This window comes from Salvelinus sp. IW2-2015, linkage group LG3 (assembly GCF_002910315.2).
Source record: "Salvelinus sp. IW2-2015 linkage group LG3, ASM291031v2, whole genome shotgun sequence".
In the NCBI taxonomy this organism is placed as follows: domain Eukaryota; kingdom Metazoa; phylum Chordata; class Actinopteri; order Salmoniformes; family Salmonidae; genus Salvelinus; species Salvelinus sp. IW2-2015.
Window position 1 is genome coordinate 26,465,170 of NC_036840.1, and position 19,328 is coordinate 26,484,497.

A 19,328-nucleotide genomic window follows, 5' to 3' on the forward strand; every position below is an offset into this window, starting at 1 on the left:
AATCTAGTCTCTCCTTTAAAATCCAAACACTAAATGTGAGAATAAAATAATCTATCACAACACATTCAACAGAGAAGGCTTCACTCCAAATGTGTTGTGCCTTGTGTACTTTGGCCTACCTTCTGGTCTCTCGTCGAAGTCTTCATCCTCCTCCTCAGAGCCCACAGAGTACTCGGACTGGTTATCTGAAATACCAGTATGCCAGTCTGAAACAGCACATGGTGTACCGTCAACAGGCTAGGCCCAGTATCCCCATGCAGCTACTACTAGCAATACTTTAACAAAGCTTCAGCATTACTTTAGCATTACCTAACGTATTGCACAAAGACCGTGTATGAAAATATCTAAATCTAACAAAGAGCACAACATTCTTCTATCAACCATGAATGAACCAATACACGGACATGATACAAAGTCTATCAACAACAAAAAGTTATTCAGAATGCCCCAGGTTGCCATAGTGATGCGCCTACACCCATCTCCGTGACAACCACGACTGATGGTTCCCAACTACCTACCTTGGTCCTCCTGTGCTGCGTCGTTGTAGTTGACAGGCTTGCGGTTCCTCTTGCCCTTGCCCAGTTTACTAGCCAGGTCCTCCTGTTGTTGCTCATAGTGATGTCTCAGCAGCTTCTCCCAGTATTCTGGGTCSACACACTCCTCCTGCTTAATGATCTCACGCTCCACCTCCTCAATCTGGATACACACATGCAAGAACATGGAAGAACAGTTTACYTATAACCAATGTGATGTAATCTACTTACAAACTCTTRTATAGTTCAATGGAAAGTGTTAACAGTTTAGATTAGCATAAGAGGAACAAAAATACACCAACGTGCCATATAATATTTCTGTATAAATGCAAGCGTACAAAAAGTTGTAATCTGAAACAGCAATGTTATCACTTCTCTCTCTCTATCCTGCTCTCTCCATCCCTCCCTCCCCCTCTCACCTTATCCTCCTCTCGGACCATGTATCGGGCCACTTTGAAGGAGCTCAGGTATTCGTTCATGTTCTGCATGTCTGTGTCATCCGTAGCGTCCTGGCTCCGGTCCAGCAACCTCTCGATGGCCGAGCTGTCGTAGTGGATCACACTGCCCTCATCGTCCCTGTTGTCCCCCGCTGGACACCGTAGGGGAGAGAGGGTGGACATACGTGGTGGTGAGAGGACTTTGGGGGAATAGGAAACGGTGATGAAACAAAGATGAAGATGTGACTAAAATAATTCCATATACAGATGTATGTAACAACCCCCAAAAAGAAAGTGTAGTCCCTAAAGAACCCCTCATATTAAGTCCCTAAAGAACCCCTCATAATTAATTCCCTAAAGAACCCTCATATTAGTCCAATACGCCCTCATATTAAGTTCCCTAGCAACCTCTCATATTAAGCTAAGAAACCCCTCATATTAATCCTAAAGAACCCCTCAATTAAGTCGCCTAAAGAACGCCCATGCATAATTAAGAGGTTTCTCCTAAAAGCCCTCATATTTTAAGTCCCTAAAAACCCTATTATTAAAGTCGCCTAAGAAACCCTCGATTAAGTCGCCTAAGAACCCCTCGCTAAGTAAGTCACCTAAAAGAAGCCGCCTTATCATATTAAAAGTGCTAAAGAACCCCTCATATTAATCCCTAAAGAACTCATAATGAGGCCTAAAGAACCCCTCCATATTAATTCCTAAAGAACCCCTCATATTAAGTGCCTAAAGAACCCCTCATATTAATTCCTAAAGAACCCCTCATATTAAGTCCCTAGAAGAACACCTCATATTAAGTCCCTAAAAACCCTCATATTAAGTCGCTAAGAAAACCCTCATATTAAGTCCTAATGAACCCTCATATAAGTCTAAACCCCGTTGTCCAAGAACCCCTCATATTTAAGTAGTCCCCTAAAAGAACCCCTCATATTGTGGCCCTAAAGAACCGCCATATTAATGTACCCTAAAGAACCCTCATATTTAATCCTAAAGAACCCTCATATTAGTCCCTTCAAAACCAATATTAAAGTCGCAAGACCCTCAATATTAATCCCTAAAACACCTCATATTAAAGTACCTAAAACCCCTCAATTAACCCTAAAAACCCTCATATTTAAGTCCCTAAAGAACCCCTCATATTAAGTCCCTAAATAGACCCCTCATATTAAGTCCCTAAAGAACCCCTCATATAGTCCTAAAAACCCCTCATATTAAGCCCTAAGAAACCCCTCATATTAAGTCCTAAAAACCCTCATATTAAGTCCCTAAAGAACCCCTCATATTAAGTCCCTAAAGAACCCCCCTCATTATTAAGTCCCTAAAGAACCCCCTCATATTAAGTCCCTAAAGAACCCCTCATATTTTTCCCTAAAAAACCCACTCATATTAAGTCCTAAAGAACCCTCATATTAGTCCCTAAAAACCCCTCATATTAAGTCCCTAAAAGACCCCTCTAAAGTCCTAAGACCCATATTAATAGTCCCTAAAGGAACCCCTCATATTAAGTCCCTAAAAACCCTCATAATTAATCCCTAAAGAACCCCTCATATTAAGTCCTAAAGAACCCTCATATTAAGTACCTAAAGAACCCCTCATATTAAGTCCCTAAAGACCCCTCATATTAATCCCAAAGAACCCCCTCATATTAAGTCCCTAAAAACCCCTCATTATTAAGTCCCTAAAAACCCCTTCATATTAAGTACCTAAAGAACCCCTCATATTAAGTCCCTAAAGAACCCCTCATATTAAGTCCCTAAAGAACCCCTCATATTAAGCTCTCGGCGTCCTATCCTCGCATTTGAGATCCCTCCATCCTCCTCCTGCTCTTCCCCTATCCTTCCCCCTTTCTCCTATCCTCCTTCCATCCCACATCAACAGGTGCCACAAAATGCTTGACAATAACTCACATTCAATCTCGTCCTTGAACAGCTCCTCGGTGCCAAACTTGAGGATGTCGTCCAGCTCCTGTTTGGACATGGATCCAGCCTTGGAGCCCAGGCCGGGCCGTACCACGAGGTGGGTCAACATCATCTTCCTCTTGGCCACCTGGGTGATGCGCTCCTCCACACTGGCACGGGTCACGAAGCGGTATATCATCACCTTGTTGGCCTGCCCGATGCGGTGGGCACGACTGAACGCCTGTGGGGGAGGGAGGGTAGAGGGGGAGGGAGGAGTGAGACAGCAGGGTGGGACAAGGGAGATTGAAAGAAGTAGAGGGGGGTGAGACAGAGAGGGGTAGAGAAGAGATAAGACGAAAAAATAAAATAAAAAACAAAATATGGCGTAAAAAACCATACGAGCTTTTAAAAATATTTGTATTATTTCTTATTGTTGTCGCATTGTCGAGAGGGAACCTGCAAGTACATGTGTATCCTGTGCATATGACAAATAAACATGACTTGATTTGATACAAGAATGCTGTCAAGACTTAATGACAGATCTGAGTGCATTGTGGGCTATAGAATGGCAGTGAATGGCAGACATTCTACCTGGATGTCATTGTGGGGGTTCCAGTCTGAGTCGAAGATGAAGACGGTGTCAGCTGTAGCCAGGTTAATACCCAAACCCCCTGCCCTGGTGGACAGCAGGAAACAGAACTGAGGCGCACCAGGAGCTGAGAGAGATAGAGGGAGGGTGGAGTTGTATTACACACACACCCAAATCTCACAAGAAACTAAAAAGGACCCTTTCATCTATAGTCGTGGCTTTTGTTTCTAGAGCCCTTAGACGATGAGTGTCTCCCTCACCATTGAACCTGTCTATGGCCTCCTGTCTCAGAGCCCCTGTGACTCCTCCATCGATCCTCTCGTACTTATAACCCTCAAAGTCCAGGAAGTCCTCCAACAGGTCCAACATCTTAGTCATCTATCAGAGAGGGAGGAGAGAGAGAGAACAGCGAAATGGTTACGGAAGTGCTAACAGTGCCCCTGTGTGTGTGTGTGTGTGTGTGTGTGTGTGTGTGTGTGTGTGTGTGTGTGTGTGTACCAACCTGTGAGAAGACGAGCACGCGGTGTCCTTGGTCCTTCAGTTTTCTCATCATCTTTTGCAGAAGAGTCAGTTTCCCAGAAGCCTTTGTGAGGTCCGTGCCCTCGTACGCTCCGCTTGCAGTCTTACGGGCTTCCTAATACCACGGTAAAGACAACACACCGTGTCCATGTGATGACATATACACAGATATAGCTTATTTACTGAACTTGCTATTTTAAATCCCTGGACAAGGTCATCTGATAAATAACTGAAAGAATATAAACTTTTTAAATTCCATAAACATCTATGTTTGGACATATTTTCATTCATGCATATTGCTAGATTTCCCCCTGGACTGTAATAAGCTGTAATAGGCTGGACACATTTGTAGCTATAATACTCAAATCTACCAGAAGGTGTCACTGTACTGCAATTCAGAGGTGAATTACAGTCTTACAGTGGAAAATGTTGATACAGTATTCCTGTAACATAAATGACTATATAATTATGATGATAGTTACCATGGAGGCGACAGGGAAGAGGTAGGGGTGGTTGGCACACTTCTTCAGGTCCATCATGATGTTGAGTAGAGACACCTGGTTACCTCCTCCTTTCGAGTTCAGAGCCTCAAAGTTCCTCGTCAGAATCAACTTGTAGTATTTCCTGTTAAAATACATCAATTGAGATGGGCACAGTTAGTGTGTGATTGTTTTTATGATTAACTAGTCAAATACTCCCTCTCTCTCTCTTTTTCCATCTCTCCATCTACCACACTATTCACCTTACCTCCCCTCTTCTTTCCACCCTTCATTACGCTCTTCCCTCACTCTTTTTTGACCTTTCTTTCATCACTACCTCTGTCTATTCCTTCCCTCCCTCCCTCCATGCATCACTACCTCTCTCTTTTCCTGTCCTCTCATCCTTTCTTACCCCTTCCTTCCTTCCCTCCCTCCCTAACCTCCCTCCCTCCCTACAACCCTTACTTCTGCATGGGGCTGAGTTCCACTCGTACGATGAGCTCTGTCTTGGCCGGCATGTTCTTGAAGACATCAGCCTTCAGCCTCCTCAACATGTGTGGGCCCAGCAGGTCATGCAGCTTCTGGATCTGGTCCTCCTTGGAGATGTCGGCAAACTCCTCCAGGAACCCCTCCAGGTTACTACAGAGAGAGGGTGGGGAGGGGGGAGGGAGGGAGGTAGAGTGAGAGAGAAAGGATGTCAGGTGAGTAGGGGCCATTTTGGTTGAAAACATGTAAGTAGAGGTAGAGATGTGTGACTGGTTATGTCTGTTAGCCAGTTTCTACGAGTGTGTGCGTCTATACATACAGCACGTCCAAGTGTGTATCAGTCTATACATGTTATGTGTATGTGGTTCTATGTGTGAATGTGTGTGTGTGAGGCTGGCCCTACTTGAAGCGGTTGGGAGTGAGGAAGTTGAGCAGGTGGAACAGCTCCTCCAGGTTGTTCTGTAGAGGAGTACCAGTCAGCAGCAGCTTGTGGTCAATCTTATAGTCATTCAGACGTCGGAAGAACTGACCAGGGAGAGGAGAGAAATCGCAGGCAATAATTCATTGATTGATTGATTTGACTTTTATTGTCTTTGAAGAGGAAATTCAGTAAGGTTATATACAGTACACACACACACACACACACACACACACACACACACACACACACACCACACACACACACACACACACACACACAACAACACACACACACATCACAACAGAGGGAGCCAACCTTGCTCTGATTGTTCTTGAGGCGGTGGGCTTCGTCCACCACTAGACATGCCCAGTCTATAGACTTCAGGGAAGTCTGGTCTATCGTCACCAGCTCATAGGAGGTCAACAGGACATGGAACTTTATTGGGGCTTCTCTCTGGAGAAGAGAGAAAGAGAGGGAGGGAGATCGAGAGGGGTATGTTGGGGGAAAAGGGAGATTGTATTGGGAGAGAAGTGGAAGGAGGAGGGGGGAAGGAGATGCTGAGATTAGTCGAGGTCGTAATAAAAGGACACAAAGATTGGAGCTTTCTCTCATCTCTTTTCTATTGCCCTTGTCGTTCCTCTCCTCCCTCCCTCCCTCCGTCCCCTCCTTCCTCACCCTCAGTTTGAAGGCTTTCTTCCCTCCCCTAATGGCCGTGTCGTCAAAGGTCAGCTCATTCTCTCTGATGATTGCTCTGCTGTCCTTGTCCCCTGTGTAGGTCACCACGTAGAAGTCCGGGGCCCACATCTCAAACTCTCTCTCCCAGTTAATGATGGTGGAGAGGGGGGCACTCACCAGGAACGGGCCACGAGTGTGGCCCTTGGTGGGGGGAAGGAAAGAGTGGAGGGGAGGGAAGAGATGCACCATATTTCCAATGGTGACTGTGATGCAGAAAGACCCATTGATAATGCATAGAATAGAGCAGAATATGTTAAGAAGGAATTGGCATTGCAATTTACATTTTAGTCATTCTTATCCAGAGCGACTTACAGTAGTGAGTGCAAATATTTTCATACCTTCTTCGTACTGGTCCCCCCATGGGAATCGAACCCACAACCCTGGCGTTGCAAGCGCCATGCTCTACAAAATGAGCCACACAGGACTAGAAACCCTAGCAAGAACTAGAAGGGACTAGAAGCACTGGCAATACCAAATACAGGTGTACATAGTACACAGAGCCACCTGACAGCGACGTCCTACCTCTTTAAAGAGTGAGTAGAGGAAGACGATGGTCTGGATAGTCTTGCCCAGCCCCATCTCGTCTGCCAGGATGGTGTCAGTGCCCTGTGCCCAGCTGAAACGCAGCCAGTTGAGCCCCTCCAGCTGGTACAGGTGCAGAGTGCCCCCCGTCGCCGTCACAAAGTCTGGCTGCTCCTCGTACTTTATCGTAGGCTGGAAGATAAAGACAAGGAATGAGTAGGCGGGATGTTGATGTAAGGGGAAAAAATGAGACCAACATAATTGGCATACAAGTAAAGAAGGATAGTAGAGTTTTGACTTGGAAGTGTTAGTTGATCGGCTACCAGAATGACGACCGATAGATGTGGCTGTTACAGAGTGAGTGAGCCAATCAGAACTCACGTCGTTGACAGGTGATCTGTGGGGGTCTTCGCTCTCCTCCATCCTCATGCTCCTCATCCTCCTCGGCATGTCTGGAGCCTCCTTCATCACCTCATCCCTGAATCAATCAATCAATCAACCTATCAACCTATCAAATCCAGTGTCCTTGAGCCATATACAATAGCCTACAGAGTTGGGTAAACTTGGTTTGAGATGAACTTCCACGGTTCCCATATTGAGTCTATAAATACAAAGACAGTTTGAATGTTTTAGTGTTTGGTGCCAACATGGATGCCAATTGGCCAGTACACAGTACCTGTGTGCCCAGTAGTTGGCCTTGTGGATGACAAACTCTGGCATTTCCAGATTGTCTCTCTCCCATGTGCACTGGTCGTAGGTCAGGTCTCTCCACTTGACCAGGTAGTGGTATATCCCCTTCTTGTCCACACTGGGAAAAACACACACATTACGGCCTCAACTGCAGACATACCAATCAATAAACTAGCACACGCCCGCACACACACCGACACTCCCCCCCCCTCACACACACGTACCTGTGGTTAATGATGCGGTGGACCATCATCCATTCAGGCTTGATGCCGTATTTATAGAACTTGTCATCCAGGGCAGCATAGTCTGGGTCTTTCAGCCTCCTCTTCTCACTCTTAACACTCTCCTCCTCTCCCCCTGACCCATAGTCCAGACTGGGAGGCTCATCCATATCGGTCTTCCTCTGGTAGTTACGGAACATCACCGAGTGGAAGATCTCCAGCTAGACGGATGGAGGGATGAAAAAGAGGAGAGGAATAGAGAGAATTTGTTCAATGAAAACAAGGAAGGCAAGACAGACAGGTGGTAGACACACTTGCATGCCAAGCATTTCAGCTGTTCATATTATTTCATCAGCCTCTCTCTCTCTCTCTCTCTCTCTCTCTCTCTCTCTCTCTCTCACACACCTGTATTTCAGTGATCCAGGTACAGTGCCAGTAGGACTGTCCGGCCAGCTTGACAAAGAACTCCCTCTCGGCCCTGCCCTTCATGGGGGTTGGCAGGGGAGCATCAGGAGGGGAATCGGGGGCGGGGGGCACGGGTACAGGATCGGGGGGCTCGCCCCATCGCCAGTGGAGGATCCTCTGTACCCTGCCTTTGATGGCAGGACACTGGGGGAAGAAGACGAAAATGAAGAATAGAATAAAAGTGCTCCACACAAAGTAGAAACAAACAAACATGACTTACAGTGCAGCGCGGACACAGCCACTCTCCGTTGGGGATCTCAGGCAGGGGCGGGTTGAGACAGTGGATGTGGTAGGAGGAGGGACAGGTGTCGCAGCATAATAGTTCCCCCCCATCCTTACAGACCCTGCAGAACTCCATGTGCTCATCCTCCTCTTCCTCCAGTCCTACCAGCAGTCCAACCCCAGGTACTTCTGGTACCACCATGTCCTCACTCTCCTCCTCAAACTCCTCAAAGTCCTCATCCTTCGCTTCCCACTGGATCCCCTCTTTCTCCTGTAGGAGAGGAGGAGGACAGGAGAGGAGAATGAGACCATGGAGAATGAATAGGTTGAGGAGCACTTAAAGTAATAGTGTGTATATGGTGCGAAATGGTAATACATTATTCCATACAATAATATAAATCAATCGTAGACATGACGATTACGGTACAACCAATTTTAAGCATTACAGTAACTCACACAATGGGGGCAGCTCCACTTGCCCTCGGGGGCCTTCTCCAGCTCAGGCTCCAGACAGACCAGGTGGTAGGCTCTGGGACAGGTGTCACAGAGAATGATCTCCCCTCCCTGCTGGCACACCTCACAGTAGTCCTGGTGGTCTGTCTCATAACCATCCACCTCCACATCACCCTCACCCAGCACTGACAGAGAGAGAGGGGTGGGGGAGAAAATTAGGGAGAACAACAATGTGAGGGAGAGAGAGGGAGAGATGTTGTGGAGAAAGAGAGACCATAGAGAGAGAGAAAGATGGAGAGAAAGATAAGAGGAAGAGAGACGCAAGGTACACTCTTATAAAAAACGGTTCCAAAAGTGTTCTTCGGCTGTCCCCATAGGAGAACCCTTTTTGTTTCCAGGTAGAACTCAAAAGGGTTCTACCTGGAACCAAAAAGGGTTATTCAAAGGGTTCTCCTATAGGGACAGACAAAAAAAACTTTTAGGTTCTAGAGATGAGGCAGAGAGAGAGCGAGACCTGGGAGAGAGAGAACGAGAGAAAGAGAGAGAGAGATAGAGAAGAGAGGGAAAGAGATAGAGGGAGTGAGAAAAAGAAAGAGGGAGAGATTGGGAGACACCAGATTAGAATAGAGAGTTGACTTTTTCTAAGGAACATTTAGTTTACTTTTCTTCTTCTTCTTGGCGGGCCGTCCTCTTTTGTTCTTCTTGACGCGGGGCGAGCTGTCGGAGCGGACCGAGGAGCTGTGGACACTGGAGTCCTCCTGCTCCGAATCTTCCTCCTCAACATCATCACCACTCTGAGAGGAAGGGAGGGAGGGAGAGAGCGAGAGAGAGAAACACAGTCAAATCTGTCGACTCTCACACACCTGCATGCTCCCACAGACAGTAGCCCACACAGCACATCTATACATCCATATACATTACATAGCATAGTGAAACTCACAGAGCTGCTCTTCTTCCTCTTGTTGCCTAGGGCCCCTAGTTTGATGCGTATTGGAGCCATCTTCTTGGCCTTTGCTGCCGCTGCCGCCGCTACTGCTGCTGCCGCAGCCGCTGCCACCGCCTTCTTCCTCTCAGCCAGAACACGAGGACTCTTACTGCGACTCTTCTTATATCCAGGGCCTGAAAAACAGGGAGAGGACCGGGGCAATTGGTTAGGACCAAACCCATTCCAATTCAGACCCTGCTACTGTACACATACTATTACAATAGACTCTTCCACCCTCCTCTTTTTCTAACCTTTGCCCTCTTTGGTCTTGGCCTTGCGGAGCGGGGGCGGCGGCTGGGGGGCCGGCCGGGGGGTTTGGGGCTGCTTCCGGGGCGGAGGGGGCGGAGGGGATGGGGAAGCGGTTGCCGCGGAGACCTGCTCGGCGACGGCAATGGCGGCGGCCGCGGCTGCAGCTGCCACGGCCGCAGCACCTGAGCCCTTGAAGGGGTTGTTGGAACTGAACTCCCTCCACTTGACCCCCAGGATGGTCATCATCTTAGACATGGGGATCTTAGGGTTCTTCTTGGCGATCATGGGCCTGCGAGGGGCGAAGAGGAAGACGAGGAAGAAGAGGAGTAGGGGAGAAGGGAAGCTAAATGAGTACGTTAGGAATCTAATCTCAATCAATAACTCAGTAAATTGTCCCCTTTGACTGAGAACGAGGCGCGATAAGCTACATGTTTCTAGGCTAAACATTCTGCCACCAGAATAGAGTCAGCTGCGTGACATCTCCACAGTACCTCATGGACTGGCTGAAGGCTTTGTAGTTGGTGAGTGTGCGGTAGTCATCTTCAGTGAAGGTATGATCCACATCCTCCAGACCCCAGTCTTTAGCCAGCTGGGCCGACGTCTTCTGTTCTATTGGCTGGTGGAAAGAAACAACGAATCAGAGCGCTAGACTTGAGCCATCAGAGTGAGGCCAAGAAGAAGCAAAACAATGACAACACTTTTTGTTGTGTCCTTACCTTTATTGTCTCCTCTTGCGTGCTGTCCCCATTGTCTTTTTTCATCTTTAGTTTTTTTTTCTCCTTCTTCTCCTTGTGTTTCTTCTTCTTCTTTTTCTCACAAGCGAAGATGCTGGCTGCACTGTCAGAGTTCTCTCCATAGTCTCTCTCTCTCTCCGAGTCTCTCTCTACATCACTGTCCTGAGAGGGGAGAGGAGAAGAGAAGGGGAGAGAGGGAAAGAGGGAAAGAGAGAAAGAAAGAGAGAGAACATAAAAGGGGGGGCAATAAAAATAGAATGAAGTGTGATCAGAAAGTATGGCTACAGATGGAGTGATATGGTCATGTCTGAGAAACTTACAATCCTTTTCCGTTTTTTAGCTTTGGAGAGTTTTCCTTCTTTCTCTTTCTCCTTCTTCTTTGTCTCCTTCTTCTTCTTGGGCCCTCGTTTCTTCCTCCCTAGACTGTCCCTGTCCAATGCCTCCCCTTCTTCCTCTATGGCAGGTTGAAGAGAGGAGATGTGGATGAAAAGAAAGAGAGCGAGTTGTGACTAAATCATATTGACTATAATCCTCTTTGAAGGCTTTGAATCGTCAATCTAATCTCTTCTGAACACAATTAAGCACAACAGAAGCCTTGCACCATCCCGCTGTGATGTGTGCATTGACACCACATGTGTCATATGGGAGGGACTAGTGTCTTAACATGACTTTCTACCTTGACTGAATTCTGACAAATTTTCAATTAGTTCCAGTCAGTGTGTTTGACAGATAAGTGTATTTGACAGCTGCTTGGTATAGTTCAATGAAAAGCAAAGCCATAACTGGCTATATTGACATTATATGTCAATGAGTGTTGTATAGCACACAATAATAGTATTCATGGTGGTATTTGGAAACTGAGGCTGTCATATAAGAAATGTATACCCATAGCAATATATTTGTCCTGCAATAAACAATTGGGGAAATAGAAACCAATAAAACATGTCATAGCTTTATTTCGAAGACAACACCACCGAACGTTTTGAGGATCTTTTAGTGAGTTTTCAAGGGACTTCCAAATGAGTCTTTCAAACCTTTATTCAAGTTTTTCACTAGGCAAAGCGAGAGACAGTAGCCTTTTTGAGAGTGAGAGAAAGATAAGCCTATGTATTGTCAGGAGGGTGGAGAAAAGGGGAAACACATCACCAAGAACTATCGCTTACGGCCACCATGCACATCGTATAAATTAGTTCGTTTTTATTGTTTGTCTTTGTTGGGCGCCTACAGTAGGGTTACAACACGCAGCGCGCTCCCAAACAAGGTCTCCGCATGTCTGCTGCAGAGTGCAGCCAGAGGCGGCAGCAGCACGCACGCGGGGCTCGGTGATTCTAAGGCCGCAAGCCAGTCTGTCTATATCTGATGAACTGAACCAGAGAGGAAGAGGCGAAGCGAGAGGGATAACTAGGCCCAAAATCTGTCTTCTCCAGCAGGTGGCGGTTTTGCGTTTTTATCGCTCACCAAGCGAGGAGTTTTGTATGGAGATCAATGAGAGTGTCGAATTTGGTTAAAACAAATATGTAAAGGCTTATTTGTTACTTGTGGCTTATTTGACCGAATAGAAGTTTCGTAATGCTTAGGTTGCTACTAGTGTACTGATATAAGTAGCACATGTGACATACCTGGAACTTTGAGAAAAAACCCACTTTATATCGGAGTTGTGCCTGTTGTTCGCAGGCGTATCTGCCCTCTCATTGGCTAAAATGGTCCCACCTGCTCTTGCCTCCTCCCGACTGCCTTCCATTTTATTTACATGTATTTTTATTGTTAGAGCGGCCACTTGAGTATCTAGTCAATATAATGMGGCGTCTGTGACTGAAACAACTCCCTACCCTAGGCTACTTCCCGTTAACTCCAAAACCTGGGTCCTGACCACAAGAGCGACAACCGCTGGCGGAGGTCGCTGGGGGTTGGCAACGGCGGGAAGCGCACTAATCGATTCGCGCGCTTGTCCGTCTCYAGACAATCAATTCAGTGATTCTAAATGGGCCCTTGTTGAATATCCCAAAATCATGATATGCAATAGCCTATCGAATGCTACTATTGAATAGGCTACATGCACATGCATTCTATTTAATTAGGCTAATTCAAATTAACTGTAAAATAATGCAAGCATGTTACTAGGTTTTCAGGAACCAGGTAGGCCTGATCATAGTCCCTCAAAAATAAACTTATTTGYAAAAAAAAWAAAATGTTTTGCACATTACATTGTTGTAGGCAAGTCCTTTCTTTCATGTGGCTATATTTATTATGTTTATTACATGCCTGCTTGTTAAATATGTGTTAGTCTGCTATGACAACGAAAAGAGAGGGAAAACAAAGGCCCTGTTGGCGACACATAACGGTTCTATTCATAACTTTAGTAGAGTGTCAGTGTCCTATCATGTACCGTCCCTGTCAGTGTGGAGACAGTCAGGGGGTAGGATCAAGTTTATTTACACGCTGTCATACCAGCACTCACTCCATCATCCGGTTTTAACGCTTACGCCTTACACATCACTATTCTAAAGATCACTATCAGAAAGCGTATTGCTGGGGAGTCCATGTTTTCTAACAGTGATGTCGTGAGCTTTACCCTTCACGTCGACCTATTCATATTGAGATATGATATATATTGATGAATGTGGKACCATTCTACGGATGAAAAGAAAGTCGAGGAGGATCAACTTTGTTAATTGTAGGCAATATATATGGGATAAAACGAAAAGAGCATTCTCAAGTTGGTTTAGAAGTTGGAATCCTCAACTCTTTCTATTTCAAASCTGCGCTATCCTCTGGAGCAACGGGAGCGCAACTAATTATATTGTAGCAAAYGATAACTATTGAGATGAGCAGCACAACGTGTCCTGTCTTACTTTTTTCACAATTTGGAGTATGTGTTTCTATTTTGTGTGCGCGCTCCCGAGTCTTTCGCCAGTGTCTGTCTCCTGTAGCCTACTATAGCCTACCTGGCGCGGCTAGTGTTGCAGTTTCTCGAGGCGCCGCCGGCGAGTTTATGTCGCTTGCGTTCTCGTCTAGATCTCCGTCGTCCTCTTCTTCATCAAAATCTCCTCCCTTGGAATTAACCAACATGCCCTTGTATTCCTCACAGGACCGGAGAGGAGAGGACATTATATTCCTGTCATCGGCTCCGTCCTCGAAATCAGAAACCCTCCGGAATTATGATATTTATTTAATATTCAAATCGACACCAGAAAAAAGTGGGGGCCGTTTTGGAATATTTTACACTACAACGCAAGGAAACAAAGATGGCCGCCCTTATATTTATTTTTTAACAACCCCCCCAATAAGAAAAATCCCCTTACATAAAAAATGGCTGACTATATTATTGCAGAACGCCCCCCACCACCCCTCCTCCTTTCTCTCTCTCTCTCTCTCTCTCCCTCTCTCTGCCTGTCTCTCCCTCTCTCCGCGCACCCCTCCCTCCTCAAAAAACATTCACATTGTTACAAGAAAGGGGGTGTATGACTGCTTGTATAAATTGTTACTTGTTTGTTCCCCCCAAATCAGACACGAAGGCAGACTTGCCTGGTAACTGTGCCCCAAGATCACACGAAACAACGCTCCCTTTCTACACTGCAGAACACGACACAAATCTATGAAAAATTCTTAAAGGCCCCCACCGTAGTATAAAATTATACGTGTGTGTGAGAGAGCGAGAGAGAGAGAGAGAGTCGGGGAGGGAGCTTGAAAGCGTGTGTGTGGGGGGCGGGGGGGTTGGAAAAATCTGCCGCAGCCATGCCCAGACTTRACATCAGATTGGATTGCTTAAAAATTAACCACTTGTGGTGGGGATAAAAAACAATGCAATATGCAGACTGTCATTTTTTTCAACTGGAAATGATTTCGGATTAAAATATAAATRGAATAAATTATTTTCAAGATGGTGAACACAGAGAAATGAAAGAGGACACATTTTTAACGCATCTTGTACTGTTTCAGTAAGGCAATGTGAACTCTAGTAGTCAGACTACCTTGTCTCCCCTTTAGGCAGTTCAGTTTTGATTAAGGGGTCTACGATCAAACATACTATACATACAATCCCTTCAGGAAGTATTCACACCCCTTGACTTTTTCCACACTTTGTTGTTACAGTCTGAATTTAAAATGGGATTACATTTAGATGTAGTTTGACTGGCCTACACAATAAATCATAATGTCAAATGTTTTGAGATACAGGCGTCCTTCCTAACTCAGTTGCCGGAGAGGAAGGAAACCGCTCAGAAATTTCACCATGAGGCCAATGGTGACTTTAAAACAGTTACAGAGTTTAATGGCTGTGATKGTAGAAAACTGAGGATGATGAACAACATTGTAGTTACTCCACAATACTAATCTAATTGACAGAGTGATAAGAAGGAAGGCTGTACAGAATAAAAAATATGACATAACATGCATCCTGTTTGCAACAAGGCACTAAAGTAATACTGCAAAATATGTGGCAAAACTAAATTAAATGTTCCTGAGTGGCCTCGTTACAGTTTTGAATTAAATCTTCTTGAAAATCAATACAAGACTTGAAAATGCCTTTCTAGCAATGATCAACAAACAACCTGACAGAGCTTGAAGAAAGGTTTAAAGAATAATGTGCAAATATTGTACAATCCAAGTGTGCAAAGCTCTTCTTAGACAAACAGACTCGCAGCTGTCATCGCTGCCAAAAGGTGATTCTAACTTGTATTGACTCAGGGGTGTGAATACATATGTAAATGAGATATTTTTGTATTTTATTCTCAATATATTTTTACACATTTCTAAAAAATATATTTTTACTTCGTCATTATGGGCTATTGTGTGTAGATTGGTGAAAAACACATGAATTCAATCAAAATTTAATTCAGGCTGTAACACAACAAAATGTGGAATAAGTCAAGGGGTACAGTATGAATACTTTCTGAAGGCACTGCATGCACATTTTACAGTAAAAAATGTGTGTGTTGAATAATTGTGATGAAAAACTAGACATTGATAACAATGACACGTCACTGATTTAAAGAAATATGTGTAACATGGCTTTTCACAACTAGCTAAAACTGCTACTGTTACAGTAGATTTGGTTTCCTGCACATTCTGTAGTACAGGAAATTAAAACTCAGCAGAGCCACAAAGGAGCTGTTGAGAGGAAGTAGCCTACTATTAAAWATCACATAAACAATTACCATGGTTACCATGCAGTTTTATGTACAGTTTTGGCAGACTATTGTTAATTTATTAACGTATGTTGGCCTATTGTAGATGCAAGAAGGTTTGAAGGAATGACAAAAGGAAGACACTGGGATAGAATGGCAAGGAAATTATGTTGATTGTGAGGTTATGAGTTCTAGTCCTTTACGMGCTCAAATTCGCTGTAATAAAATGTTAATAACAATATCACAATATAAAATAAATTAAGGACATGTATTTTGTAAGTCAACCTTTTAATAGATTGCTCATATTGCTCATCACCATTTTCTGACATCCTTACATATGAGGTCAAAGTTCAGTGGGATTGTCGTTGAGTAGAGACCCGATGGACTGGGAGAAGAGGTCGCAGTCCATGCGTCCACTGTAGAAGTCCTCATCCTTGTTGAGGATACCGTTCTCCTCCAGTGTCTTACTAATGTCCCGGTTGACGCAGTTGTGCTTCCAGGTGGAGCTGGCGGCGTGGGAGCTGTTGCGAAGTTAACGCTGGGGAATCTCATTCAAGGTCTCCTCGGAACACACTTGGGAAAAGAGAGGGAGAGAGGAGAGAGAGAGAGAGAGGAGGGAGGATTTGCTGTTTTAGACCTTATTTTACTTTTCCACCCCATGTACAGTGGTTATTGACTGTAGCTGAAATCAGTTGCAGCAGTTTTAGATTTAGAAACTACAGTCAGTATACCAAACATTAGGAACACCTTCCGAAAATTGAGTTGCACCSCCCCTTTTCCCTCAGAACAGACTAAATTCGTCGGGGCATGGACTCTACAAAGTGTCGAAAGAGTTCCACAAGGTGACTCCAATGCGCCTGGCACCTACTACCATACCCCGTTCAAAGGCACTTAAATATTTTGTCTTGCCCATTCAGCCTCTGAATGGAACACATACACAATCCATGTCTCAATTGTCTCAAGGCGTAAAAATCCTTCTTTAGCCTGTCTCCTCCCTTTCATCTACACTGATTGAAGTGGATTTAACAAGTGACATCAATAAAGGATCCAGCATTCAGCTGGATTTACCTGGTCAGTCTATTTAATGGAAAGAGCAGGTGTTTGTTCTGTTTTAATGTTTTGTATACTCAGTGTATAGCTTATATTTATGATACAGTATATAAATAGTAATAGTAATTTTTTTATTTTACCTTAATTTAACTAGGCAAGTCAGTTAAGAACAAATTCTTATATACAATGACGGCCTAGGAACAGTGGGTTAACTGCCTTGTTCAGGGGCAGAACTACAGATTTTTACCATGTCAGCTCGGGGATTCGATCRAGCAACCTTTCCCCAACTGGCCCAACGCTCTAACCACTAGGCTACCTGCCGCCCCGGCTACCAGCCATTGTCCTCTAATGACAAGAGGATTTTAGGATTTTTCATTCAAAAAACTGTATTTTCCATTGGTTTATCTATGAAAATCATTCTGTGGACTATGGGCAAGTTTTGCAACAGGCAGTTAAACGACTCTAGCTTGGCTTCCACGATTTTAGAAAAAGAAGAAAGGAATTTGTTTATGCAGGGTCCAATGGGCACATTTGCCAAGAACCACTAGAGAGAAAGTGAGGGAGGAATGAGGGGGGAGGGAGGAGGCAGGGCAAGAGAGAAAGAAGGAGGATAGACTGTTTGAGGAAGAGAAAGAGAGTGTGAGTATGTGTGTGCAGGGACAGAGTGTGGGAGAGAAAGAGCGTAATTTGTGTGTTTTGTGGTTGTGTGTGTGTGTGTGGTGTGTTGTGGTGTGTGTGTGTGTGTGTGTGTGTGTGTGTGTGTGTTGTGTGTGTGTGTGTGTAGTGTGAGAGTGTGTGTGAGAGAGAGAGAGAGAGAGAGAGAGAGAGAAGAGAGAGAGAAGAGAGAGAGAGGGAGAGAGAGAGAGAGATAGAGAGAGGAGAGAGAGAGAGAGAGAGAGAGAGAGAGAGAGAGAGAGAGAGCATGTGTCTGACTTGTTGAGTGGAGAGTGGAGCACCCACACTAAGCCTCTGGCTCAGTAGAAGACTAGTAGTGCCAGCTGGGGCGGGTTGGCGGGAAAGCCTGCTCTCCCACCGTGCTCTCCCACCATGCTGGAGAGAGAGAGGTGTGCTCGCGGGTGTGTGAGTGTGCTGTGTGTGTGTGTGTGGTGTGTGTTGTGTGTTGTGTTGTGTGTGTTTGTGTGTGTGTGTGTTGGTGTGTTGTTGTGTGTGTGTGTGTGTGTGTGTGTGTGTTGTGTGTGTGTGTGTGTGTGCTGCAGGGGGAATGAGTGAACCCAGCCAGGACTCACTCATATGCCCCCAGGGTTTGACAGTGACACAGTGCACTACTAACTCCACCTCGTCGTGTCCCGTTGGAAGCGAGTCATGTACAGGCCAGGGCTACCTAAAGGGCAGTGTGGTAACCCATATATTATGCAGCCAGTGGCACACAGAGAAAGGGAGAAACAGCACCTGTGCTCCACTCAGTGATATTATGCTGTGTGGGTGAAACCGTGCCAGATGAATGGACACACTCCCAAAAGACTGTTACTGTGATATGCTGAGGGGTAGAGGTGAGGGAGGGGGTAGGAGGATAAAGCTTGAACAACTACAATAGAATGCATGATGGTTATGTATAAATGACGCACGTATGCATGTAGGTGATATGTATGTGATATGTAGGTGATACGTAGGTAGGTGATATGTATGTGTGCAGAATGATGTCTGTATGTTGTCTGCATATCTATTGCACATGTATGATGCAGCACTGATGATATCTATGTAAGACACTAGGCCTCGCTTGCCAGGGGATGGTGTCAGGCTAAGTGAGATTAGTATGATAACACATGTAGCCTATACATGTGGCATGTACACATGTAGCTTCTTGTGCTCTATGCATGACATTCTCGCTAATCTAAATAAGGATATTTTACCTCCAGCCTATGCTCCTGGGATGTGAGGGTGTTGATGATGCGGATCCACCTGGTCTTGGCAAAATAGTCCCACCTCATATTGGGTATCCCTCCACCAGGGTTGCCCAAAGTCATTGGTCCAGTCAGTACTAGGGCAGGGAGACGACACGTGCACAGAGCGCCCCCTAGGGGTGTAGTACATCAAACAGTCAGATAGTGGGTTAAGGGGGGTCCGAATCTAAGAATACAATTTGTGAATTACTCATGATGAAAAATAAACTTTAAGAAGACAAATATGCTGAATTCTTGATAAAGATTATTTTCAGATTATTTTCTCACTCACAAATMTTGTCTTTAATTCAAACCATTGACTGATGTCATTTCCTGCACAGTCAATAATAGGTTTCAGAAGTACATCCCCTGAAAAATAATTGTGTAATTTAATAAATGTTTGTAGCCTAATAATAGCCTATTATAAATGCATGCATCTGACAACTCACGTTTAAAGTCATTCACCAATAGTGTCAGGTCGTACACCTTGCCCAGGTATGACACCCACAAGTCGCCAAGGCATGGTGTTATGAAAGGACACCTCGTTCGGAGTGAAATACTTTGGTCGCGGCATTTGTATTACTTCTGAAAGTTTACCCAATGTATG

The 19,328-nt window shown here is 45.1% G+C and overlaps 1 long non-coding RNA gene and 1 pseudogene across 1 annotated transcript; both read right to left on the minus strand.

The window, feature by feature from the left end:
* Positions 1–14,254, minus strand: part of LOC111980705 (chromodomain-helicase-DNA-binding protein 3-like) — a 31,849-nt pseudogene extending 17,595 nt beyond the window's left edge.
* A 1,877-nt stretch (positions 14,255–16,131) lies between these two features.
* On the minus strand, positions 16,132–19,099 carry LOC111953822 (uncharacterized). The gene is made up of 3 exons (XR_002875922.2): positions 19,014–19,099; positions 18,692–18,855; positions 16,132–16,343 (listed from the first exon to the last, which is right to left on the minus strand). It is a non-coding gene; the product is annotated as an uncharacterized lncRNA (long non-coding RNA).
* Positions 19,100–19,328: the final 229 nt, after the last annotated feature.